The sequence below is a fragment of the Giraffa tippelskirchi genome, chromosome 8, assembly GCF_054371585.1.
Source record: "Giraffa tippelskirchi isolate mGirTip1 chromosome 8, T2T-mGirTip1v1.2.pri, whole genome shotgun sequence".
Lineage (NCBI taxonomy): Eukaryota > Metazoa > Chordata > Mammalia > Artiodactyla > Giraffidae > Giraffa > Giraffa tippelskirchi.
The window spans coordinates 85,646,387-85,673,320 of NC_137282.1; the positions used below are offsets into that span (position 1 = coordinate 85,646,387).

A 26,934-nucleotide genomic window follows, 5' to 3' on the forward strand; every position below is an offset into this window, starting at 1 on the left:
ACCACCACCACCACCATGCTGTGCTGTGTCACTCAGTTATGTCCAACTCTTTGCAACCCTATGGACAGAGGAGCCTGCAGGTTCCTCTGTCCATGGGATTCTCCAGGCAAGAATACTGGAGTGGGTTGCCATGCACTCCTCCAGGGGGTCTTCCCAACCCAGGGATCGAACCCAAGTCTCCCGCATTGCAGGCAAATTTTTTACCATCTGAGCCACCAGGGAAGCCCAAGAATACTGGAGTGGGTGCCTATTCCTTCTCCAGGGAATTTTCCCAACCCAAGAATCGAACCGGGGTCTCCTGCATTGCAGGCAGATTCTTTACCAGCTGAGCTACCAGGGAAGCCCATACATTAAAATTCTATTTAAAATGTCTACTTGGTTTGTTAATTAAAAGATAACACTGCAGCTCCAGAGCCCTACCAGTCAGGCCCTACTGCCCACCAACTGTCTCCTCTGGTCTGCTAAGCTTCCTTACACCATTTTGCTGAAAGTGGGAATATAGTCCCATTCTTGATTCCCCTACAACAGAGAAAACCAGGCTGTAAAATATAACAAATCTGTAGTGAATTTGGAGACAGCATGAGTATGAGGCAGAGAAACCTACACTGTTGGTAGAGATGACCACTTTGGAAGTCTGCTGAGCGCTTTCCTGGTGATGCCTAAGAGTTTGTAGGTACCTGCATAGGCTTCTCGTCCCATGTTCTGATATTTTTACAGATCCCTGAAATCTATTAAGAGATCATCCAAACACTGCCACCACGTTTAGGCATTAAATTGTTCAAAACCTGCCCGTCTTCTCCTGAGTCATGATCTGATCATTGACCTGAAGCATTAATCCTCTAGCTACATGCCTAAAAGATCACTGTTCTTTTTTTTTTTTTCTTCATTCAGTAAATATATTTTCATCATCCCTTTTCCTGATATCGCTGGTAGATAGTTCTATCCAATCGATAGTTCTCACGTTTGATTTGCCCTTTCTTCTCAGAATCATACCTACTCTGCATTCAGACATGAACTTTATTTTCTCACTTTTTTAAAAATTAGCATACCTTGATTTATCCTTGTATTTCCAGTGTAAATGCATATCCCTGCTTACGCGCATGCTCTATTATTCTCACTGCTTTTGTTCTTTTGGATCATGATGGAATTTATAATGTTCATAAAACTTGGCAAACTAGGGGGTCTTTGAATGAGGGTGCAAGTACCCCTGAGTCATACAAAAACGTTCCAAGGGTAAGCAAACATAGGTAACTTTAAAGCAATGTCTTTCCAGATCCTCAGCTTCATTCTGAGAGTATAATCTAAGTAGGGACATCTTGTTGGACCTTTTCTTTCATAACTATATACGTGAAAATCCATATTCATTTTTCACTTGAGCACCACGATTTCTGACAGCTTTCATCTATCACTTTCATGCATTTGCAGAAGGAAATGGCAACCCACTCCAGTGTTCTTGCCTGGAGAATCCCAGGGACGGGGGAGCCTAGTGGGCTGCCGTCTATGGGGTCGCACAGAGTCAGACACGACTGAAGCGACTTAGCAGAAGCAGCAGCAGCATCTATCCATCCCTTCTATGATTTCTTATTTGTTCCTATCACATACCCAGTAGATTTAATGAGAATACGCTATCATTAATACACCTTTTGGCATACCTGGTATTTTCCACTCTTTTGCCTGTTGAATTTCACTGAACCTTATCTCATTTCCATAATCACTAATACTCAGATGCAAATAAGTTAATTTCATCAGGAACGCAATTTCGTTATGAGCCCTTTTCCGAGGTTCCGGTTCAAGATGACGTCATAAGAGGATTCTGAACTCAACTCCATCCACAAACACAATGGAACCTAGAGCTACAAATGGAAGAACTGCCTGGGGAGGGGGGGAAGTAAAACCTGTCTAAGCAACTCCTATTATTCCACCAAGCAAGAGAAGGTTCACATCAAAGCTGTAGGAGAAGCAGGACACATCTCACCACAAACCCCACCCACGCAGCCCAGCGCCCCACAGTCAGGAGGGAACCCGAAACTGGAGCTTCTCTCTGAGGAGGGAAGGGGGTTTTTGAACCCCACATGGGGCAACTTCAACCTTTAGTTCATACACCTGAGGGACAATCCCCTGAAACACCCAGCTTAGAAAACCCACGGGACTTCTGCCTGACTCACCTGCACCCATAGGTTCTAGCTTCAAAGCCGCCAGCTGCTGAAGCAGCTGCTCCCGGACTTTGGGTGAGAGAAGCTCACTTGCTTGTCTTGGAGCTTCCTCCGAGGGGAATGATTTCCTCTGAGGGGAAATGATTTGACACTCATTTGAGGGCCTCTTCGGGAGCATCCAGAAACAGACTGGAGGGCGCCATGTTCGGCTCTCCGCCTTCCGCGCTTCGAGCGCCCGCATCTCCTGAGAAGCCAGGTCACGTGCATCTGCAGCTCCCGTTCTATGCCTGGAGCCCCGGCTTTTGCAACCACCGCCCAGGACGTGCCTCTAGATTGCCTGGTACTGGTGCTCAGCAGAGCTTCTACTAAGCAGTCCCGTAGACCTGTATACATCTGCGTGAGCCTTTTTCGAATCAAGTTTATGTTTACGTTTATAAATATGATGATATAACTACTAAAAATTTGCAAAATATGAACTTTATGTCATAATGATAATAACAAAATTAAATCTATTCGGCATAAAATGTTTATTACTTGCTGCTGCTGCTGCTAAGTCGCTTCAGTCGTGTCCGACTCTGTGCGACCCCATGGACTGCAGCCTACCAGGCTCCTCCATCCATGGGATCCTCCAGGCAAGGGTACTGGAGTGGCTTGCCATTGCCTTCTCCGATTTATTAGTTACAGACAGAGAAAACATGTTAATTTCAGATTTCAATTCATATACTTAATTTTTGGGAGGTATGTATAATCAATATAACACATCCAAGCATACAAGATTACATTAGATTAAAAATTTGTGGAGAGTTGAATAGAAATGAGTTCAAGAAGAAAAAGAATGATACGTATAAATTTTCTGATTATTAAAGTAATCTGGATTACATATTTGAACGAGGCAGTGTGGCTGTTGAATTGCTACTGTTTCAAGATGCCACTGGAAATTTTTTTTAATTATCTGACAATTTGTTGTAATGCTAATACTTATAATTGGCCAGAAATTACATTATTTTCAACAACTTAGGGTAAAATTATTTTAGCCATTAACCTAATGTGGAAGAAATACATAGATTTATCAGTATTACTTTAACTGATGGACAAACAAAAAGCTCAAGATCTGCTATGGTAGGCCATGGAGTACATTCTCCACCATGCATGTTGGTGCAAACTTAGCTGACATGATTTTGCTCTGAGGGTTTGGTTCATTTTTAAATTCCTCAGTTGGGGCCCTTCTGTGACTGACATTAGATTTCCCTGAAATCTAGTCCAGTTAGCTGTGCTGAGATAACGCATGGAGGAGTGAATCCTGTAGGTGTTGGTCCAAGGGAAGAAATATAAAACCAAATAAAGGAGAGTTTATGGAAAAGGGGAACCAGTTCCAACACAAAACCAGGATGCTTTCTTGATGCTTAAACATGATGGGTCCTTTGTAAATCAGATAGACATGCCAGAACTTCCTTAACACAGTAGTAAGAAAGTCGTCAGAAAAGTCAGGGAAGCTGGAATATTAGAGCAGATTTATTATGTAAGAACCCAATCCTCATCTATGTTCCCTGGGAGGACCCAGTGGATACCCCTTCGTTAGAGCAACAGAAAGCATGGGCAGGGCATGAGGAGGCTGTTTAAGAAATTCAGTGAGGGATGTCCTCTGAATTACACTATTTATAGTAGAAGGTGTTATCATACAGCTCTGCTCGCTAGTGCCAAAAGGTATGATTCCAGAATAGCAGGGATCAGGTGTTACCTTTTAATTTCTAAAAGCACAAGGTAATTACCAAGTCATAAGGTCAGAAGTACGTATCAGTCGTTTGTTGATCTAGATAGATAGAATGATAAAAATAATACATTCAGGATCAGATCCAGAAGGCACCAGTAAATTATATGAAAAGGCAGCACAGACTTGCACATCACATACATTTGTTGTTTTAACACCAATCCCTCAGTTTATTTATAAGGTCTCATGGGGGAAGGTAGGGCTGGCCCCTTTCAACCTACTTACTGACAGAGGAAGCAAAGCAGTCCTGGTGCACAGACAAGTCAGTGGAATATTGGTGCTTACAGAAATGCACTGCTCTTGTATCATAGGCTCACTCAGCAGTGGTCTTAATGGGCAGAGATGAAAGGAAATCTTTCCCAGTAGGCACAACAGCCAGCAATCTGTTTGGTTATTCATTTTGTGTGGAGTTCTTCCCTGGCAGTCCAGTGGTTAAGAGTCCACGATTCCATTTCGAGAGACACAGGTTCTATCCCTGGTTGGGGAACTGAGATTCCCACATGCTGCATGATGCAGCCAAAATAATTTTTTTTAATGAATTTTGTGTGTAAATAGAAGTGATCCAAAGTAAGATACACACTGATTCCTATGCAGGTGAATGGCTTAGATGATTGTTACTGGTCTGGAAGGAATTATATTGGAAGATTGGGGACAAAAAAAACTGAGAAGAGGTGTGTGGATGACCCCTGGAGATGGCCAAGACATGCATATTTTTTTGTTTCATGGTAATACCCATTGCCTTCACTGCCACCAGAGTAAGTCCTCTCAGTGGTAAACCTGACCTTGTCACTCCCTTGCTTAAAATTCTTCAGTGGCTCCTTACCTATCAAATGACACTAAGGTTCCTTATTCTCCAGGATAAGGCTTTCCAGGATCCAACCCTTGCTCATCTTTCTAATCTCACTCTCTGCTACTACTTGGCAATTCTTGCCTGACTCCTTTACCATCCCTCACCTCTTGTACTGGCCTTGAAGTCCTCCTGGCTAGAATGACCTCCTCCCTTTTGTACACTGCCCCTCACCTCACCCATCTACCTGAATAAATGTTATTTTCCCATCACACTTCAGATTGCTGCAGTCTTACTCCAGGAGGCCTCATCCAGCTTTCTCTTCCCAAATCATACCCCGTACTGCCCTACACTTATCTCCCTGTTGTACTAACCAGTTGCTATTTTAAGTATCAGTTCATCCACCAGTGTGCTTCTAAAGGCAAGAATCTTGTCATTTGTATCTCTTTATCCCCAGTGCATGGCTTGTTACCTGAATCACAATAGACAATATATTTTGGAGTAAATATATTTAAAAAGGAAAGAATATGTAAGATACTTTATTCAGTAAGTGTGTTCCTAAAAATTTAAACAGAATGGTTTTGGGAAAAGCCAGATCCTACATATTTGAATTTCTATGTTAGGGTAGACAGATCACTCCTGTAATCATGTCTGACTTCCTATCCATGCAATACTCAAACACCTGCTATCTAGTGATTAAACTGCTCTGACGCAAGTGTCGTCCTGGATTGAGGCCCGCCACTCGAAGGTGCCCTAGTTACTCGCAGCTCTCCGAGTCGGTGGTGAACAATTCTCACGCATGACCCATGGCACCATATATCCCAGCTTACTGGGTTCTAGTTTTCCATGTTTCTAGTGTTCAGCTTTCATTACTGCCTACCTTTTCATGTCTCTGCTTGATGGTCTAGTTCCTCCAAAGCCTATGTCTTCCACGCTTTACCTTCTGGAAACTAATCGTCTCTGAGCCCTGCTACCTTCCAGCTCTACCTGGGTTAATTGTGTGACCTTTGAATCTCTATGACTCACCTGCCCCATATCTTGGGCTTGGTTTGGACCAAAGTACATGTATGCTGTCTTTCCTGCCTGCTTCTTTGACATCCAGTTCTGAACCTTCCTGCAGATTCATTCCATTTTTGGCCTGGATTTCTTTGCCTGGATTTACAATCTTGATCTTCCCCTGGCCATTCTCCCTCTCTTAGTACCAGGATGGTACATCCCCAAATTATTAAGTTTGTGTGTAAATCCTTATTTTATTATATTGAGCTTGCTTAAAGTGAATTATAATTGTGATACAGAGCAGAACAGAGCTTAGGAAAGAATTCAAAGGTAATGACTCTCTTTGAGTGAATGCAACATTCAGAACTTCGTATGAGATGATTTTGAGGAGTAGTTGGCAAATTTAAGTCTGGACCACCTTTTAGAGACCACTGAGTGTGAGCAAGTTTTCTACATCAGGAACCTGAGAGTTTGCTTGGGGATGGCCAACAAACAAGCTCTTATGATATCATCAGAAAGTGTCCATTAACATGACAGCCGCTTCTTAGTTCATCAGACTCTTGTCTAGCTACCTGCCTTAAATTACTTCATTACCAACATGGACTTAGCCTCTCCAAATTTTATCAAACATTTTTGTTTCCCTCCAAATCTGTGGAATAATATTGATAGGAACAGGAAGCTGAAACTCTGTCCCAGATAAGACTTGAGTATTTATGTATTTATGTTAGTAATGTTTCCATTATGTTCATGATCAATTTGTTGGTGTTTCCCTAACTCATCTGCATCCTTCTTTCAAGTAATAAAAACAACTTTTCAGATGAGCAAGGCTTCCTTATTGTGCAGGATGATATTAGGTACATCATGGATGATTGAGACTGCCTCTGCTTTTATGGATACCTTGGAATTTGGCTACCTGCTCCAAGATCTCCTTCCTTGTTCTTTTTTTAATTCCCTTGAACACTATGCTTGGGATTAATATGGAAGTACATACTGTTTTCTCATCTCATCCCAGTTATTTATAAACCACCACAGAAAAGTGGTTAACCAGGTCATCTGTTGATCTTTGGCTATCTTTTTAAAGAAACATTTTCCCCTTCATTTCCTTGTTATTATTTAGTTGTTTTAAAGTCTACCAAGTCACTGAACTGTTTGATCTGCAGCTTTTCATGGAAGAGAATCATGTTTTGCTGAGTCAAGTGCAGCATGCTGCTTTCTGTATACTGAAAATGTGGTATTGATTTTTTAAAATCATATTTGATCTGGGGGTATATATTACTGCTGAATTACTATATCTTTTTGAATTGAATATTTCACAAATGGATTCAAGATGGTCCTTTATGGATTAAAATACTTCTGAACAGTACATTATCTATAACAACAAAATAAATCATTGGTATGTGAAGAAAATATTGATTATATCTTACTCTCCCCTTTAATTTGAACTTTACATCTAGTATTTCATTTTTAATGTAACAAGATGGCATTATATCCACATTGATTACAGCCTAGGAATGTTCTGAGTTAACATTTCAACAGAGTAAGTATTCTTTGTTTCAGTTAAAATTAAGCTGAAAACAAAAGCTAAAATGGCATTTTTTAAATAATTTGTTATCAACAGCTTATCAGTGACTTTTTCATGAACTTAGAACAATCTCATTAGAAAATTGTCTATCTCATGAGCTGCCGCAAATAGCTGAGAAACTAGATTTTAGGCTGGCTGCAACCAAAAAGAGGAATTTGAAAATATCCAAAAACATTTCTCAGCCTACGGAGAAACATGCTTATTTAACTCACATTCTCCCACTTAGACCATATTAGTGGACTCTTTTTCATATTGTGATTGCAGTCAAGGGTATTGGAAACAACATCACAGTTATCCTCAACACAGTCATCACCATACCACCTGTGGGCGTAACAAGGTTGAAACCAGGTATTTTCAAGGGGTTAATCCTAAAGAAAGAGGGTATAAGTGTCCAACATAGTTTCAAAATGAAAAGGAAAATCCTGGCCATGTATCAAGGATTAGGTTAGTTATCAGGTGTCTAATATAAAAATATTAAGGACCAAGTGAAGGGAACACAGCTGACACAAGATCCCGTTTCATGACTTTTGAGCTGTGTTTTTCATGTCTATTATCATCAACAATAACAGGATATAAAGGCTACTTTGGGGATAGATTAATATTTTAGGAGAACAAAAGAAAATGACACTGATGGTTTAAAAAATATTCCCAGGGAAGAAAAATGAGAAATAATAAAAAAGGATTGTACTTGGGGTTAAACCCCTATCAGATCCTATAAAGTGCTAGACAAGTTAGGTTAAGTTATATATTGATCAAAACATGCATTTGGAGTTGTTGACACTATCCATCCTGTATTACAGAGGAGCAATTGGGCTCAGCAAGTTTAAGCAATATGCCCAAGATCACTCGGCTGAAAGAAATGAGGCAGAATTGAATACCATGCTCACTTAATGCAAAGATCGTTTGTTCCAGTACAGATGTCAGTGGTTCTCAAACTTCAACTCATGTTCCTATCACCTAGGAATCTCTGAAAACGTATTTCTGCCTGGGCTCCACTCAGGGTCAGTTGAATATGAATCTCTAAAGGAGCCAAACATCAGCACTTTTCAGAAGTTCCCCATGTAATAACACATGTGTAGCCAAGATTGAAAACACTGTGCTAGTAGAAGGCCACTTAAAGACTGAAAATTAATAGGCAGTGAAAAGGCCACCTGTCCAGGAACAAAGTAAGCAATATTTATAAAGACCTTATTGACAGAGTTCCTGTAAGTGGCCAAAACAAATATTTTTGGGCAGAAGCATATCAGCAGATGATTCCTTTCAGCATGTTTACAGCTAATTCATAGCCCAAAAAGGAAGTTGAGAAACAATGATAAGAGGGTATAACTTCCTGATAAAAACTTACAACTGCATAGATATTTCCTGTAGGAAATGTCTAAGTTAATTGAAGGCATAAGAATTCACTTGAAAGGCCGCTGCAAGAAAATAAACAGAGCTTAAAACTTGCCCTTTCCCTTTGCAACAAGGCCCTTTTACTTTCAATGATTCAGTATCTAAAGCTTTAAGAAATGTGGAGAATACCATCAAGAGAGAGGTCAAGATGGAGTCCTAGAGAAAGCATATAGATCTTACTTCAAGACTGGAAATGGGAGACATCACTTAGAGAGGATAGAGATTAAAAAGGAAAGGTGCTTAGGACTGAACTTTAAGAACCTCAAGAGACACAGGATGGAGTGGCAAAAGGTAAGAGGAAACCAGGAGAATGTGGGGACTTGAAGCTAAAAGAGGTGAAGGCTTCTAGAATTGAGGAGTATCCATCTGATCAATCACTGCTGAGAAATCAGGGAAGATAAAGACAGAGGAGTGTCCATTGCATTTGGCAATATAGATGTCACCAGTGACTAGAGATATTTTTTGTTGACAGCTTTATTCAAAGTGTACAGTTATACTTCATTCATGCTCTGCCAAGACATTAAAATTCCTATTGTGTCTGATGGCCAAAAAAGTCAGAAATACATAAGTTTTACAACCTGCAATTTTAAAGTTCCTTTAGCAACAGCTAAACCTCCATTCTTTAGTGGGAGAGAAGCAAGAGTTAGAAAAGCTGAACTAGAAAAGAGAAAAACACATATTAAACCTTAAGTTTTTTTCTTCCACTTTTATTGAGATATAATTGACATACAGAACCGTATAAGGTTAATGTGAACAGCATGATTTGATTTATGTATTTCATGAAATTATCACAATAAGTTTAGTGAAAATCCATCATCTCATACAGATGGATTAAACAGAAAAATTAAACATATTTAAAAAGAAAAAATTAAATAGAAAAAAATTGTTTTCTTGTGATGAAAACTCTTAGGATTTACTCTCTTAATAACTTTGATATATAACATACAGCAACGTTGATTATATTTATCATGTTGTACATTGCACCCTTAGTAATTGTTAATATTTATCTTATAACTGAAAGTTTGTTCCTTTTGACTACCTTCATCCAACTCCCCCTCTCTCCACCTCTCACCTCTGGCAACCATAAGTCTGATCTCTTTCTATGAATTGGTTTTATTTAACCTTAAAATTCATCTTACCTATTTTGAAAAATAAGTCAGTTCTAAACTCCACTTACCTCTCTTGACTGATAAAAATTTACATAAAGTATGCTTTAAAATATTTTATTTCTTTACATCAAATGTCTGTAGATGACAAGATGCTTCTCAGAACACTGTGGTTGAAGGTATATTTAGAAAAGTGTGGCGTTTAAACATTTATTTTAAAAGTGAAGAGAGTCATACTGTATGATTTCAATTATATGACATTCTGGATAGTGAACAGTAAAAAGATCACTGGTTGCCATGGTTTTCAGAGGAAGATGGGGAGGAATGAGTAGGTGATAAACATGGGACTTGTCAGGCAGTGAAACAACTCTGTATGATACTGGACTAGTAGATACATGACATTATGCATTTATCAAAACTCACAGAACTTGATAGAACAAAAAGTAAACTTCAATGTATACAAAAAACTTTTTAATCATTTATTTATAAGATCTGAGCATTTCTAGAAGGAATGAAACCATGATAAACTGTGTTACAAATACATAAAAAATCTTCAATGAAGAGTAGTCGAGGAGGAAAGGTACCAACCTAAGTAAATTTAGAAACAATTAGAGCCTACAAGACTAAAGGCAAAAGGAAGTGCTTATAAGCACTGTACTTAAATTAATAAAGTTATATCCCATAGGAGAACAAAGTACAGTGATAAGGCTATTTTCCATTAGGTGCTGCTGCTCTCTATATGTACTATAACTGAACAATAAATAAATGGATACCAGATAGTGGGAGTGAGTTTTCCCAATGTTGCTGTGGGAAGTTATGGAAGAACAAGCAGAAGAGGCTGGGATGGCCCCTTTAGTAATTGCTTACAATTGGAGATATCAGTATGAACTCATGTTTAGCTCAATAATAGATATATGCAGTTATATATATAGAAATATTTACAGATGTTATAAAAAAAAAAATATATATATATACGCACATACATTGGTGGACCTTTAGGTTGGTTGCTTCTATGTACAGACTTGAAATTGTAGACAGAGAGATTTATGGTTTGGTTTGAATATGCACAACATGGAATACATTTTCTAATGTATTTTCCCTCTCAAATTCTTTTGAAACTAAAAGACTATATTCTCTCCTGGGTAGCAAATTACCTAGAACTAGCATCTTAGAGCAAGACTGAGCATTACAAGTTATCTAATTTCCTTTCCCATTTTGACTGTTGGGAAAAAATTTATCTCCATTATAAATCTCAGATATTCAGCTCAGTTCAGTCTCTCAGTTATGTCTGACTCTTTGTGACCCCGTGGACTGCATCACACCAGGCTTCCCTGTCCATCACCAACTCCCGGAGCTTGCTCAAACTCATGTCCATCGAGTCACTGATGCCATCAAACCATCTCATCCTCTGTCAACCCCTTCTCCTGCCTTAAATCTTTCCCAGGATCAGAGTCTTTTCCATATCAGTGTATGGAAATACAGTGTTGCAAATACCTTGAAATATTATTTTTGCTCATCACTACTAGAAATTATGTAGTCATCAAATCTGTGAATTAGATCTTGATTCAATGCAATAATAAAGCACATATCACAAGTTTTTGAAAATTTGGCAAATGTTTTTCAATATTGTCAGTTTTCTTTGAAGTTTCAAGTGTTTAATTCTATGCATTAAAAATGTTGTTCTGAAAAAATATATATTATTCTGCAAAGGACCCATAGACTTCACAAGACTGCCTGAAAGTTCATGGTACTAATAAGACTGAGAACCCCTACATAAAGTCATATAATTAGAAATATTTTAATATGTGATGACATACAAATTGGTTTTGTTTATTGCGTTCTGATTGAACTAAGACATAAATTCTACCAATTAATATTGCCCAAACTGGAAATTGCATAGTTCTAAAGCAATTTCTCATAATATATACTCCATGAAAGGATTTCTTTTGGGTAACTTTATCAGTCTTTCATACTTGCGTCATCAAAGAACCTCAGTTGTTCTCAGCCACTTCACCTGTTCTTAGATCCTTCACCTTAGGCAGAGCAGATCTGCATTGGGCTATAATTTCAGGAGAGATTTAATTCCTATCTTACTTCCTTTTCTACTAGACTCATGGGAATTACTGATGCCTGTAATTCCTTTAGGAACTTAGGGTTCAAAAATAGTCCCTTCAAATTTTTTTCATATCATAATTAGGGATAAGAATTAATACTCATGTGCTTTCTAGAGGGAGGACAATTACTAACCCTCGACAGAGGTAGAAATATCTAACAACAGGCCTTTTTCCAAAATGAAAGTTTTAACAGGAGAACTACACAATCTAAAAGAAGCATCAAGCAGGAGGAAGAAGAGAACAGCATGCAGAGGGAAGTCAGAAAGAGAAAACCAAATATCACATATTAACATGTATATGTGGAATCTAGAAAAATAGTACTGATGAACCTATTTGCATAGCAGGAATAGAGATGCAGACATAGAGAGCAGATGTGTGGACATGGAGCAAGGGGATACGCTGGGAGATTGGAATGGACGTATATGTGTAAAACAGCCAGTGGGAAGCTGCTGCATCGCTCAGGGAGTGCAGCTCAGTGCTCTGTGATGACCTAGATGGGTGGGATGGGGGAAGGTGGGAGGGAGGCCCCGGAGGGAGGGGATATATGTATACAGATAGCTGATTCACTTCATTGTATAGCAGAAACCAACACAACATTTTAAAACAAGTATACTCCAATAAAAAAAATTAAGAAAACAGAGCCCCAAATTCTCTCACACAATTTTGTCTAGAGTCAGCCATAAACTTCAGTAATTCATTTAATTCTAATAATTGTAATTTCCAGTTCCTCAGTTTTGCATTTATCAAACAGGAGTGATGATACGGTGCTTGCCATGTGTGTATTGACTGTGTGACAAGGACTCCCAGCCTCCTGGGTATCAAATGCTTTGCATCCATTCAAGCACATGTCACATGCCACGGTTGGTAATGGCAGAACCGTCTCTTCATTCTGACGATCTTGCCATGGCCTGTCCTTTCCTCCTCTCATACTATAGTTCTTCAATCTTTAGGCTTCCCACAACGCAGGAAGAAAGCAATTACATGTGTTTTTAGGCTGACGCATTTTCTGATGGTAACAATCAGTATTTAAGCTAATTAGGAAAATTCTTTTGATGTCTTTTATTTCTTTCACAATTAGTCTCCTGCTGTGTGTGTGTGTGTATGTGTGTGTGCTTTAAAAAATAAACTCCCAGCCAGTGGTGGGGAGGAGAGAGAATCATTTTACCATCTTTAATTTCTATCTGGTTTCAGGGAATTGTCCATCATCTGGATATTTCTCCCTTGAAGAGCCTATAAAATGGAAGATATTTAGGGAGAGATTGAGTTACTCTGAACTGATAATAGAATTCTGAATCCAGGTCCAAATGGTGGCCTGATATGAAAAAAGATCAAAAGTCCCATAATGCTCTCTTTTGTGTGGGTCAATTTCCTGTTTCCACCAAATCCATATGAAAATTCAAGTTGCATTTCCAGACTCTGTGGCACAGATGAATTCAAGTTGCATTTCCAGACTCAAGTTGCAAAATTCAAGTTGCATTTCCAGACTCTTTGGCACAGATGAATTCAGTAACTAACCAACATCAGAGAGTGAGACCCTAAGGGAGTGGACACAGGAACAGAAACGAGACATGAAGCACAGCTCGGAGCTTCTGCTGGAGAAGCGTGTGATTAGAGGTGCTCTTCAATTGAAGACAGAGAGCACAGGAGGGGGCCCAAAGTCTGCAAAGAGGCAAGTCCTCCAGAAGAAAATCTGCAGCTTGATGCTGTGGAAGGCAGAGTATGAGTCTCCAGCTGCCTGTTTTTTTCTAACAGTTCCCAGAGGCAATGATTGGGCCAATCAGTGCTGGCCTGGAAAAGGAGGGCAAGTGTGATCAGAGGCAAAATCCAAGGTCAAAATATTCACATGGTCTCCAGGGTAGCTCACGACTAGAATTCATTCATCCAGTGTTTAAGGCAAACCTACCAAGAATTCGAGAACAGGATGCTTGCCCTGAAGGTGCTCAGGATCCCGGGTGAGAAGGAAGTGCTTAGGCCACTCACAGACGCTGATACAGCTTGGTTAGTCTCTGTGGACGACATTCACAGAGCACTGCGGGTGGGCTCACCCAAAGAGCGCCCCTGAGGCCCCGGCAGGAAGCTCCCTTGACACTTAAAGATGACACCCACAGATGGCAATCACTATCTCATGTGTGCGGATGTGGCTGACAAAAAAAAAACAATAATCCTTCTTCACCACCTGTATGCAAAGACTGACACTGGGTTGACAGCTGTAGAAACGTCTCACTGCTCCGGATATTAGGGGCTTCCTCACATTCTGAGTTGGGCTCCTTTCTTTTGCTCAGACAAAAAAAAAAGTCAATTCTCTATCCAGCTAGTTGCAAGCCATCTTTACTTACCCCTGGAGAATGTCTAAAATCATTGACCAAGCTCCACCATTTAAAATTATAGGTCAAGTTCCCTTTAAAAAAAATTCTCACCCTCTCTTTTATGTAGGATCCTTTCTCAATTTTCAGCTTCTTGTTACACAACTTCCCCTCTCCCCACTCTACTTCCACACAAAATTACACACTACTCCAATATGACCATAATCCACCATACACACTACTCAAACATGAACACAACACACCATACTGCTGAAGCTGTGAAAATCACCCAGGTGTGCGATGTTCCATTCTGTTTCATAGCTCCAAGCCACAGAGCACATCACCTCCCTCAATAGAATACCTTGTTTCTCTTTTTCACTTGATGAAATTCTATTCATCCTTCAAAATCCAGTTGAACCACGCCTGCCACTGTGGCAGTGCCATCCCTAAAAGTCATTCTTCCTCTCTGTTGCCACCTTTAGCTCTTGTATCCATCATAACATTGAGATCTTTATGTGACTTCACCTTTGAAGAGTAATGGTTATTTTTGAGCATTTAGAATGGCTCCTGACAAATAAATCACTGATGAATTAAAAAGGAAATTAATTAAATTAATAAAGAACTCATAAATAATTACTTCTCTGATAACATTGTTTTTCAGCAAGCATTGATTTATTGCCGTCGTATCAGCAGTATTATGAGACATCTGAGTGACCTAAACTTGTCATTGTAAGTCATCATTGTAGCTCAGAGATGAAGCTAAAGGAAAGATTAAAAGGTTAGATGCAAATTTGTAACTTGAAGAAGCCTCAGAGTTCTCAAAAAAAAAAAAGAAAAAAATGGAGGTTCTCCTCTATAGACCTCCAATTTTTCCTGTGACTTAGATTTAACCATGGCCACACACTCTGTCTAGAAGCACAGCAAGGTCACTCTGACCTGATTCAGTTCCACATGAGCAGCTCAGAGCAACTCCCCACATCATTTCTAACCTGCACCAACCAGGACCAGAAGCAAGAGAGAAGCTCAAATCTTAATTGGTCCCTGACAAACAATACCCAATACTGCCTCAATCATTAAACGGTGGTATCCTAAGTGTTCACACATGGAAAAGATCTAGAAATCACATTTTAACTTACCCACAAAGTAGGAATCTTCTCTACAATGTCTGAGGAAGTGGTCACACATGCGTGTGTATGTGTGTGTGTTCAGTCGCTAAGTTGTATCCTACTCTTTGCGACCCCACAGACTGTGGCCAGCCAGGCTCCTCTGTCCATGCGATTTCCCGGGCAAGAATACTGAAGTGGGTTGTCATTTCCTTCTCCAGGGTATCTTCCTGGGATCCTCAGGGATCTCCAGCAATCAAACCCATGTCTCCTGCATTGGCAGGCTGATTCTTTACCACTGCGCCACCAGGGAAGTCCCTACCTCTTCTTCTCTGGACAAGAAGCCCCTTATCCTGTGAGATGCCTATGAACCTCTGTTGGGCAACTGCTGAGATTAATGAGCAAATATATTTAAGGCACATAGCATTAGTACATAGTAATTGCTCAATAAATATTGACATTATTGTCATTAACAGCTCCCAAATCCCCTTTATTTTACTGACAATTTCTTTTTTAAGATATAAAGCAATGTACAAGGGGCCAAAACAGTGTGTCTAGCATACCCCAGTTGGTATAAGAGAAAATAGACATAAGGATGTGATGTGTGTGCATGTGTATGTATGGTCATGTTTACAAAGCTTCCTGAAGAAATCCCCAGCTACTACTGCAGATGATATCCACGTAAAAACCCAAATGCTTGTGCCAAAGATGCATCCAGTCCTCTGATGACAGGAAATTTCTGGGTTCTGAGCCAAAGAGAACAAAAAACACTGCCCCCAAGCTTCTGCTGTATACTGTCACCTGGAGCTGGAAGCAATATTACTATATCCGGAGTCCCACAAAATCCACCACTCATCTAAGCCAGTCCAAGACACGGGGCAGGGAGCCACCTTCCCGACTTCTAAGCTTTCCAAAGATCAGCTGTGGACCACCTAGGTATTCCACCTAACCATCACCCAGTATCACATAACCTCAGTTAGGGAGAATGAATACACACAAAATATTCCCACTAGAATAAGTAACTGTTTCTGCATCTGCAGTAACAAATTCCCATGTGAGGAAAGAAATGATCTAAAGGGCACAATATCTACAGAGATGCAGCTCTAGCTAGCGTATAAACACCTTTCAACATTGTCACAGAGAACCACTCAGTGACTGAGAACTACAGCTCTTCAAACATATACTTTTCTAATTATGGGCTAAGTTCTGCAATTATAAAACCAACTACCCCATTCCTGTGGTTTCCTCAACAAAAGAACTATTTCTGTCAGAAGTATATTCAAGTCTCCAGTTCATGGAGATACACTTTGAATTGACAAGTCGGTTTTGCCCTCACTTCTATCATTCCCAGACAGATTTAGAAGGCCTGAACTCTAAGATATAAGAGCCAAGTTTCAGTAAGAACACAGATCCAAGGTATTTATCTTCTCCCCAGAAAGTTCTGCAAGAAGCTCACACACAAGGAATAGGATCTTAACTTGGCTACCCAGACACCTAAAATTCATTCATAAGTTCATTAAACAAACATTTAGAGTATCTTTTTTTGAGTGAACCATCTATCCTTCTCAACTGTTTTCCCTTGGATATGTTATCATTTATGGAGTACCTGAACTTGCAGTCATCAGGGGTAAGGGTGATAGGGGAGGGATAGTTAGGGAGTTTGGGATCAACATGTATACACTTTGCTGTATTTAAAATCGATAACCAACAATGGATTTACTGTATAGCACAGGGAACTAGGCTCAATATTCTATTATGGAATATTGATTTTCCAAATTTCTAATTTGGAACAGAATTTGAAAAAAAGAATATACACATGTGTATGGAACTGTACAACTTAATCACACTGGTGTACAGCTGAAACTAACGTGCCATTGTTAATCAGCTATATTTCAATAGAAAATAAAAAGCTTTTAAAAAAATGTATGGAGTTCTTATATGAAATGTGAAAAAACATGCATAGTTCCCACCAATTCCATTAAAATTCTGTTGTGCTTATTTTCCATTACCATGAAAATTTTTCTGAGTTTAAGATAGAAATCACTGCAAAGGTGCCATGTGTCTAGCACGTTAATGTCATGTGAGAGAAAAAGACTGTGCATCAGCATATGCTCGTATAGACATGAAATGCCTCTGGAAGGACATACAGTAGTTAGTGTAAGTGATGCCTGCAAAGACAGAAAGCAAGCAAGCCAGCCTGTGTGCATGCTCAGTTGTGTCCTATTCTGCACCCCATGAACTGGATGGGGTCCTCCCCAGGCTCCTCCGTCCATGGGATTCTTCAGGCTAGAACACTGGAGTGGGTTGCCATGCCTTCCTCCAGAGGATCTCGTCAACCCAGGGATCAAACCCCCGTCTCCTGCATTGCAGGCAGATTCTTTACCCACTGAGCCACCAGGAAAGCCCCTGAAGATGGAAACTACAGGGTTAAGTGACAGAGTAAAATCCCAGGAAACTAGAGGGTTAAGTGACAAGGTAAAATCCTAGGTGGTCAGGCAAAAATAAAAGTTAAATACTGTTTCTGATCTTGGAGCCTCAAGAAGCAAATGAAAAGCAAATACATGATTTTCGTTGTATGCTCTTCTACTTTTTTATTCCCAAATTATGTTCACACAGTGAACATTCAAAACATTGTAAGAAACATGTCACAACACTGGCATACTCTCCATAAACTTAGAATTAGCTTTTGAATAAAAAATTCTGTTGCAGCTTTTTCTTGACATAGAGATTCTCCTTCTACTTTCCATCAGTGACAAAGCCCTCAAGCCCTATCTCCTAGCCCACCAGAAAAACAGCAAAAGTGAAAGTTGCTCAGTCTTGTCTGACTCTTTGCGACACCATGGACTACACAATTCATGGAATTCTCCAGGCCAGAATACTCGAGTGGGTAGCCTTTCCCTTCTCCAGGGACTCTTCCCAACCCAGGGATCAAACCCAGGTCTCCCACACTGCAGGTGGATTCTTTACCAGCTAAGCCACAAGGGAAGCCCAAGAATACTGGAGCAGGCCAACTCAGGAATCGAACTGGGGCCTCCTGCATTGCAGACGGTTTTTTTTCCCACCAACTGAGCTATCAGGGAAGCCCTCAGAAAAAACAGCGAGCTCCTCACTTAAAGCAAATAAGTGAGTGTACTAATTTCCCATTGCCATGGTATCAAATCACCACAAATTTAGTGGCTTAAAACAACACAAATTTCTTATCTTATGGTAGTGTAGGTAAGAAGTCTGGCGTGGGTCTCATTGGGCTTAAAATCAAAATGTAGTAGGACCTACATAGAGGGGTGGGACGGAGAAGTGGAAGGGAGGCTCAAGAGGGAGGGGATATATGTGTACATATAGTTGATTCACTTTGTTGTACAGCAGAAACTAACACAACATTGTAAAGCAGTTATCCTCCAATTTAAATTTTTTTTTTAATGTAGTATGGCTGCTCTAGAGAAGAATCTATTTTTTGTCTTTTCCAGCTTCTAGAAGGTGCCCACAGTCCTAGGTATGTGGCCCTTTCATCCATCCAAACTTACCACGGCTGGTCAAGTCTTTCTCATATTTCATGATCCTAATGCTAACTCTTCTTTCACACATGTTTCCCCTTTTAAGAATCCCTGTGACTTCACTGAAAGTGAAAGTGAAGTCGCTCAGTCGTGTCCGACTCTTTGCGACCCCATGGACTGTAGCCTACCACACTCCTCCGTCCATGAGATTTTCCAGGCAAGAGTACTGGAGTGGGTTGCATTTCCTTCTAATCCAAGGTAATCTCCCAGTTTGGAGGTCAGCTGATTAAAAATCTTAATTCCCTCTGCAACCTCAATTCCTCTTTGCCATGTAACATATCTACAGGCTCCAGAAATTGGGGCATAGACATCTTTGGGTAGCCATTATTCTGCCTTCCATAGTAAATACATACATACATACATACATATACATATATATATATACACATAAAGTTTCTGAAGAGACATAGCCTCTTCCAAGGGATAGCTTTTATGTTATAAAGTCTAATATTCAAAATCCTTGTCTGAACTGGATGTTTTTGATTCCTTTGGCACTGTTGGCATCCATTCCAAGTTACAAGAAGGGTACGGTACTTAAGACAGTCTATTAATAAATGCTCTGCAACCTGACTTCCTAATTCAGAATCCTAGGTCCATTACTCACATTGTGTGACTTATGTCTGTTTCCCCATTTGTAGAATGAAGATAGTATTAATATCTATATCATAGGGTTATTATGAGGCTTAAATAAGTTACTACCATTTAGAACAGTGCCAACACATAATACTCAATACATGCTGCCTGGTTTAACTTGATCCATACCTGCATGACCAAGAGTGCTCAAAAGGAATCTCTCCCAGGACACCCAAACGGTCAACCCCAAAGTAAAATCCCACTTCTATCTAAGAGTCTTGAGAAAAAGAAAATTCGTTTAAATCCACCTTTGAATATCTAGTTTTTTCCTTCTGATTTGCCAGTCTGGAAAAATACCAGCCTGTCCAGAGCAATCCTAAGAACCTAGTAATCCTACTGGTTTTCTGCTATAGGTGATGAGAATGAAGACAGTCTTTGCCCTCAAGGAAACTGCCACACAATGGGAAGATGGTACAAACAGGAAACATAAGTAAACAAACTGAACAAGAAAACTGTTTTCTAGTGCCCCAGATAGATTGGCTCTAAGCAGGCAAAGGGAACAATTCCATTTTGGCCTATTGGCCACCACTGTCCTGAGTCTAAAAGTTCTGCTTAGCAATTCTCATTGCTGACACAAAGGAAGCTGGACGAAATAGTGTCATCTGAAGAATCTACTCTAGCTAGCACTGTAGTTGCATAATTGGATTGAGCCGCATTTCATTAATCTTCTGTTAAATCTTTCCACTAGTTTCTAGGGATTGTTTCTAGGAAGAGCTATAAAGAAAAGCTCATTTATTCCCCTAGATTTATTATGCTAAAGGATTATCCGGTGTACAAACTCAAAGACAATCACAGGACCACATGGTATCTTAGTTCAACAACTAAGCATTATTTAAAACATAAAAGATTACACTGGAAATCCTTTGGACTTTTACTATTAGAACTTGGTAATAGGCTATCCACATTCCCATGAAATTACTGCCAAATTAGAGTCACTAAATCTATCTCTACTTATGCTCCTTTCAAGTGTTTTGGCAGCCACTCTACCATATAATTTAAAGCACTTAGGAACTGACAACACCTGAATGTCAACACCAGAGAATAAGAGTTCAAACTTTATATTCTACACTTCATCATGATTGTCAAATGAAATTTAACTTTATATTATCAAATATGGCAATTTTTCTCCATGTAGTAAGCTGTATAATTAATGAGCTAAGGAGAAACTAAATACTGTCTGCCAAGTACGCTATTATAATCTGATTAAATCCAGCTCTCAGTCATTCCATAATTTTCATTACACCTGTGAAAATGTTCCAGGTTCATGGACTCCTATTTTAAGTAGTCTCTAAGCAGATGAAACTCACTTTAATCCAAATAATATAGCCAGATTATGAAGCAAAAAATTTAACATACTTGTGTATAGCTCCCGTTTAGAAATTTCAAAGTTATAAAGCATATTAATCAGTAAAGTCATATCTATTGAGATGTATGTTATATCAAATTATCAGTACTTTTAAGTTAAAAACATATTTTTTTCTCTTTGCTCAGAAATTGTTCAACACTCTTGGTCTAGTAAAAAAGAAAAGCAAAGATTTCTTTTTTAAAAAGTAGCCAAAGGATTTAGATATAAAGATTTGAAAAGTGTCTTAGAGATCACAAACCTTCATCCTTAATTAAACTAAGCCATGAATAAAAAAAAATTTTTAAAGAGAATAGCAAAGATTTATCAAAGAGACTGAGTCTAAACCAAATAAGATGCTGTCTAACCACAGCAAAAGACTTCATTATGACTAGCTTTTATTTGTGTCACTGTATTTGGTTAAAGAAATTTTCATGAGTTTTTTTTTTAATCTGAACTTATTCATTCATTCAAAAACTGTTAAGCACCATCCACTAAGTGTTCTAGGCACTGTTCTAGAAACTCAGGATACACAGCAAAGGGCCACCGCCCAAGAAATGCATCATCAGGATTCCAAATATTGGGCAAAGACTAAAAGTGAGTGCTCAAGAATAGCTGAAATGACTGCTGGAAAAGAAGTGCCATATTTCAGGAGTAGGGTCCCGAAACGTTTTAAAAGACTGTGAGGTTTCAAAGATCTGGTATTAAGAATAACCGGACATGAATAACAATTTGGAAGGTAAGACAAAGACACAAAACACTTAAGACAGGACCAAGAAGAAAACTGAGAGAAAGCAGTGAGCAAATATAAAAAAATAAGGACAGAATGACTGGGCACAAAGAAACCTAGACTAAAAACATCTAGTGGTGACCAGGAAGCCTCAGAGAAATAAATCTGACAACTCTGAGTGTATCAGTCTCATCTTTGTTTATAAAAAACGAAAAGAATGATGAATTTGGGATTGTTTCCCCTCATATTCCAATCAATAGAAACTTCCTTTTCGCAATGAGACTTTAAACAATTAGGGAAACATTTTGGTTTCCAGCTAATGGGTTTAATAGTGATTGCCATTTCAGGAAAAGCACTTCATCCAATTGTAGACATGCCAAAGGTGGAAGAGAGGGGAACAGAAGCATAAACTGTACTAAAGGCCCTCACAGCTGGCTTTGAGTCATTGGAAAAATAATGTTTTTCCTCTAATAATCCCTTAAAGATTGGGGTTTGCTTTCTTTGGGGATGAGAATGTGCTGGCCCAAGAACAACTGTTGTTTCAGCACTTGAGCACTGATGTTCTGTTTACTGTGCCAATGCCAGGCATTCCTGAGTAATACATGAGCATCCTTGAGAAAATACATTCATAGTAGAGGTGAAAATATTTAGATACCAGTTTTTTAGTTAACAGCATGTCCAAACCTCCCACATCTTCTCCTCTAGCTCATCTTCCCCAGGCCTCTATTTTCTTCTTCCCTGCTCTTCACCAGAGAGAAAGGACAGGTACTCTGGGGCACCAACCCTCTGACCACAGATATATCAAGCCCCATGAGTAATCTCTTAGTTTGGGGCCTGATTTTCCAAAGTTCCACCTCACATTTGCCTCCATGAGGGCTATATTATTTTAAATATATTGAAGCATGTTCTTACTTTATGTAGTCATTGATCTTTCAACTGCCCCACAAATGTCAATATATTAAAATTTACTACAAATACAGGTGTTAATGTGATATAGGAGGATGATAATTAAGCTAGGATCATTTTATCAATGAAAGATAATTGGTATGGAACTAATAGGGTACATTTATGTGTTAGGTGTTTTCTAAATTAATTTCTTATTTAGTTTATTCATGCAATATTCAAGTGTCTTCTCTACTGATTTTTTTAAATTAGATTACACCTTGCTGTGTGACTAGGTTGTCCTTATCATATAAGAGCTTCTTTAATGTAAAACTGAAAGTTCTGAAAAGCAAACTGTAATAAACAAATCCCTTATGGGATATTCTATTAATTTGGAATCGCTTTAGCTACAAGTAACAGAAAAACTTGACTAGCAGGCTTAAGCCACAAGAAAATTACTTAACAAAAAGACGAGAGAGGCCATCCAAAGACTGAATCAGTAACTTAATTATATCACCAAAGATGCAGACCCTTTCAAATTTCCTGCTCAGCCATCCTTGGTATATACTTAACATTTTCCCTTCAGGTCAAAAAATAGTTATCAAAGCTCCAAACACCCTGTCCTCACACAATAGTAGGACTTTGCCAACACACTGCTGCTGCTGCTAAGTCACTTCAGTCGTGTCCGACTCTGTGTGACCCCATAGATGGCAGCCCACCAGGCTCCCCCATCCCAGGGATTCTCCAGGCAAGAACACTGGAGTGGGTTGCCATTTCCTTCTCCAATGCATGAAAGGGAAAGTGAAGTCGCTCAGTCGTGTCCGACCCTTAGTGACCCCATGGACTGCAGCCTACCAGGCTCCTCCATCCATGGGATTTTCCAGGCAAGAGTACTGGAGTGGGGTGCCATTGCCTTCTCCGTTCCAACATACTACTTACCTTCATTTTCCAAAACAAGAACACATGCCCACCCAGACAAGTTACTAACAAGGAGCAACAAGACCGCCCTAATCTCTTTACACAAGAGATGACTTTCACCCAGGGGCTGAGTGCTTCGGCATTGAAGGTAAGTTACCAACAGAGTAGGCCATGTGTGTGACCCCTCTGAAGCCAGGATTCTGGTGGGCTACATTCCAGAGGGTAACAAAGAGTTGGACACAACTGAGCAACTGACCACCACCACCTCTAAAGCCAAGCATGTAACAGACAGCCTTCTATGTAACTAATTGGTGACACTATGAGTCTTGCAAACAGGAATCAAAGCTGAAGAGAAAAGCTGATTAACAGCTATTGCATTTGAATGTCCCTATGGCTTTATTCCCTTCATAAATCACAGCCTTGTCATGATGAAGAGGCTTGCTTAACTCAATGAAGCTATGAGCCATGCTGTGCAAGACAGACGGGTCATCGTGAAGAGTTCTGACAAAACATGGTCCACTGGAGAAGGAAATGGAAAATCACTCCAGTATTCTTGCCAGGAGAACCCCATGAACAGCATGAAAATTCAAAAAGATATGACACTGGAAGATGAGCCCCTCAGGTCAGAAGATGTCCATTATGTTACTGGGGAAGTGAAGTGAAAGTGAAAGTCGCTCAGTTGTGTCCAACTCTTTGCAATTCATGGACTATACAGTCCATGGAATTCTCCAGGCCAGAGTACTGGAGTGGGTAGCCCTTCCCTTCTCCAGGGGATCTTCCCAACCCAGGGATCAAACCCAGGTCTCCCGCATTGCAGGTAGATTCTTTACCAGCTGAGCCGCAAGGGAAGCCCCGAGGAAAAGCAGAGGGCAATTACTAATAGCTCCAGAAAGAAAGAAGCGGCTGGGCCAAACTAGAAACAATGCTCAGTTGTGGGTGTGTCTGGTGGTGAAAGTAAAGTCCAATGCTGTAAGGAACAATATTGCATAGGAACCTGGAACATTAGGCCCATTAATCAAGGTAAATTCGATGTGGTCAAGCAGGAGGTGGCAAGAGTGAACATCAACATTTTAGCGATCAGTGAACTAGAATGGACAGGAATGGATGAATTTAACTCAGATGACAATTATATCTACTACTGTGGGCAATAATCCCTTAGAAGGAATGGAGTAGACTTCATAGTCAATACAAGAGTCCAAAATGCAGAAATGCAGTACCTGGGTGCAATCTCAAAAATGACAGAATGATCTCTGTTCATTTCCAAGGCAAACCATTCAATATCACAGTAATTGAGACCATTTGACCTGACTCCTGAGAAACCTGTACGTGGGTCAAGAAGCAACAGTTAGAACTGGACATGGAACAGCTAACTGACTGGTTCAAAGTTGGGAAGAGAGTACAATGAGGCTGTATATTGTCACCCTGCTTATATAACATCTATGTAGACTACATCATGAGAAATCCTGGGCTGGATGAATCACAAGCTGAAATCAAGCTTGCTGGAAGAAATATCAACAACCTCAGATATGCAAATGATACCACTCTAATGGCAGAAAGTGAAGAGGAACTAAAGAACGTCTTGATGAGGGTGAGAGAAGAGAGTGAAAAAGCTGGCTTGAAACTCAACATTAAATAAAACTAAGATCATGGCATCTGATTCCATCATTTCATGGCAAATAGGAGGAAAAAAGTGGAAGCAATGACAGTTTTTATTTTCTTGGGCTCCAAAATTACTGTAGACAGTGACTGCAGCCACAAAATAAAAAGACGCTTACTCCTTGGAAGAAAAACTATGACAAACCTAGATAGTGTATTAAAAAGCAGAGACATCACTTTGCCAACAAAGGTCCATATTTTCCAGTAATCATGTATGGATGTGAGAGTTGGACAATAAAGAAGGCTGAGTGCCAAAGAATTGATGTTTTTGTAATTATGGTGCTAGAGAAGACTCTTGAGAGTCCCTTGGACTGCAAGGAGATCAAACCAGTCAATCCTAAAGGAAATCAGTCCTGAATATTCTTTGGAAGGGCTCATGCTGAAGCTGAAGCTCCAGTACTTTGGCTACCTGATGCAAAGAGCTGAGTCATTGGAAAAGACCCTGATGCTGGCGAAGAGAGAAGGCAAATAGAGAAGGGAGTGGCAGAGGACGAGATGGTTGGATGGCATCACTGACTCAATGGACATGAGTTTGAGCAAATTCCAGAAGATAGTGGAGTACAGAGTAGATTGGCCTGCTGCAGTCCACGTGGTCAGAGTTGGACATGATTTAGTGACTGAACAGCAACAACATGGATTTATTTCCAAGTCAACAGATCCTCTCTTGCATGGAGAAGCACCACCTCTGATGTCAATAATAAGAAATAAATACTACTGTCTACTATGTTCAGCTGGGATTTGGCAAGAATAAGTGGGAAGGTAAGAAGACAAAAAAAACAAGGATAACAGTTTCATTTTTGCCCTTGGGAAGTGCAAAAATCTATGATGTCTTAGGTCAAAAAATTTCGTTGAGAGCCCCAGACAGTGTTTTATTCTATCAGCTGCCAATCAGCCCCATTCAGCTCTCACCTGTAGCAAACTCAATGGCCAACGAGTTTCTGCCCTGTACTCTGTATCTCACAGTGAGTGTCCTGGGAAGTCTACAAGAGCTCTGATGCAAAGGTCAGAACACTGCTTCAACTTCAAGATCAAAGAGCTTAGACACAACATCCTCCATATCCTCACCACTGTCTAATCATCTTTGTAACATAATGTCGCTATTAAAATAGGGAGCAAGGAGTCAAAGGTCTGGATTAAACAATGGTTCCTACTAACTACGCACACATTGCAAACTAATTCAAAATCTGCTTTAGAGCATAAATCTGACAATCTGGTCAACTGAGAAAGAGCTTTCCAGATTTACAGTCAGAAATGTACCAAAGAGAAAGAAAAAATGCAAAACAAAAGAGAAAGAAATTAAAGCTATAATCAACTTAAGTGGAAACAATACTGTCTGTTCGTGATTGCTGTTCCCATCATCGATCAAATTAGCAAAAGTCCTGGACTGCTTGACACCAAACTAAAGGCTTCAAATGACCCTGGCCTAATGTTCAGCAGTGCTGCATAGTGCAAAAAGGACAGTAATTCACTGAGCTGGATAGCAGTGAGCCTTTAGGAACGTTGCTTAAACTTTATGAGTCTCAGTTGCCTTATCTACAAAATTATGAAAACAAAGTCTGTGCCACAGAGTTGGAATGGGACCAAGTCAAATAAAATAAAAGGTGTTCATTCATTACCATATTGATAAATCAGGGTAAGTTTTTCTTAGGAACATCTTAAATACATGGGGTACTAAATAAAATAAACGTATGGGGATTGAAGAGCCAAGGGAAAGGTCTTTATATGATATATTTTCGTGACAATTTATCTTTCCTCCAATGCAGTTGCTTTTATCAAGGTTGTCTGAGTATCCCATAAGACTTGCTAATTACAAATTTTGGACATGTCACATATTCAGAGAAACTGAAGATGAAATGACATAAAATCCCAATGCAAGTCGATAAGCCAAACGCGATTAGAAAAGTTTTGACATTTATGT

General features: G+C 39.6%; 2 long non-coding RNA genes across 14 annotated transcripts in view; one reads left to right on the plus strand and one right to left on the minus strand.

Moving 5' to 3' along the window:
- The window catches only part of LOC145516377 (uncharacterized), a 523,613-nt gene that overhangs the window by 445,195 nt on the left and 51,484 nt on the right, over positions 1-26,934 (minus strand). For 4 of the 13 annotated variants that reach the window (XR_014061332.1, XR_014061334.1, XR_014061333.1 and 1 more), the window contains exon 1: positions 2,166-4,798. The exons of 1 other annotated variant lie outside the window; for it this stretch is intronic. This is a non-coding gene — a long non-coding RNA (uncharacterized LOC145516377). Of the gene's footprint in view, positions 1-1,652; positions 1,843-2,165; positions 4,799-26,934 lie in introns of those variants that run through there. 8 more of the 13 variants (XR_014061349.1, XR_014061339.1, XR_014061337.1 and 5 more) reach the window with 5 other exon arrangements.
- LOC145516379 (uncharacterized) lies at positions 1,840-14,834 on the plus strand. The gene is made up of 2 exons (XR_014061350.1): positions 1,840-2,493; positions 13,090-14,834. It is a non-coding gene; the product is annotated as an uncharacterized LOC145516379 (long non-coding RNA).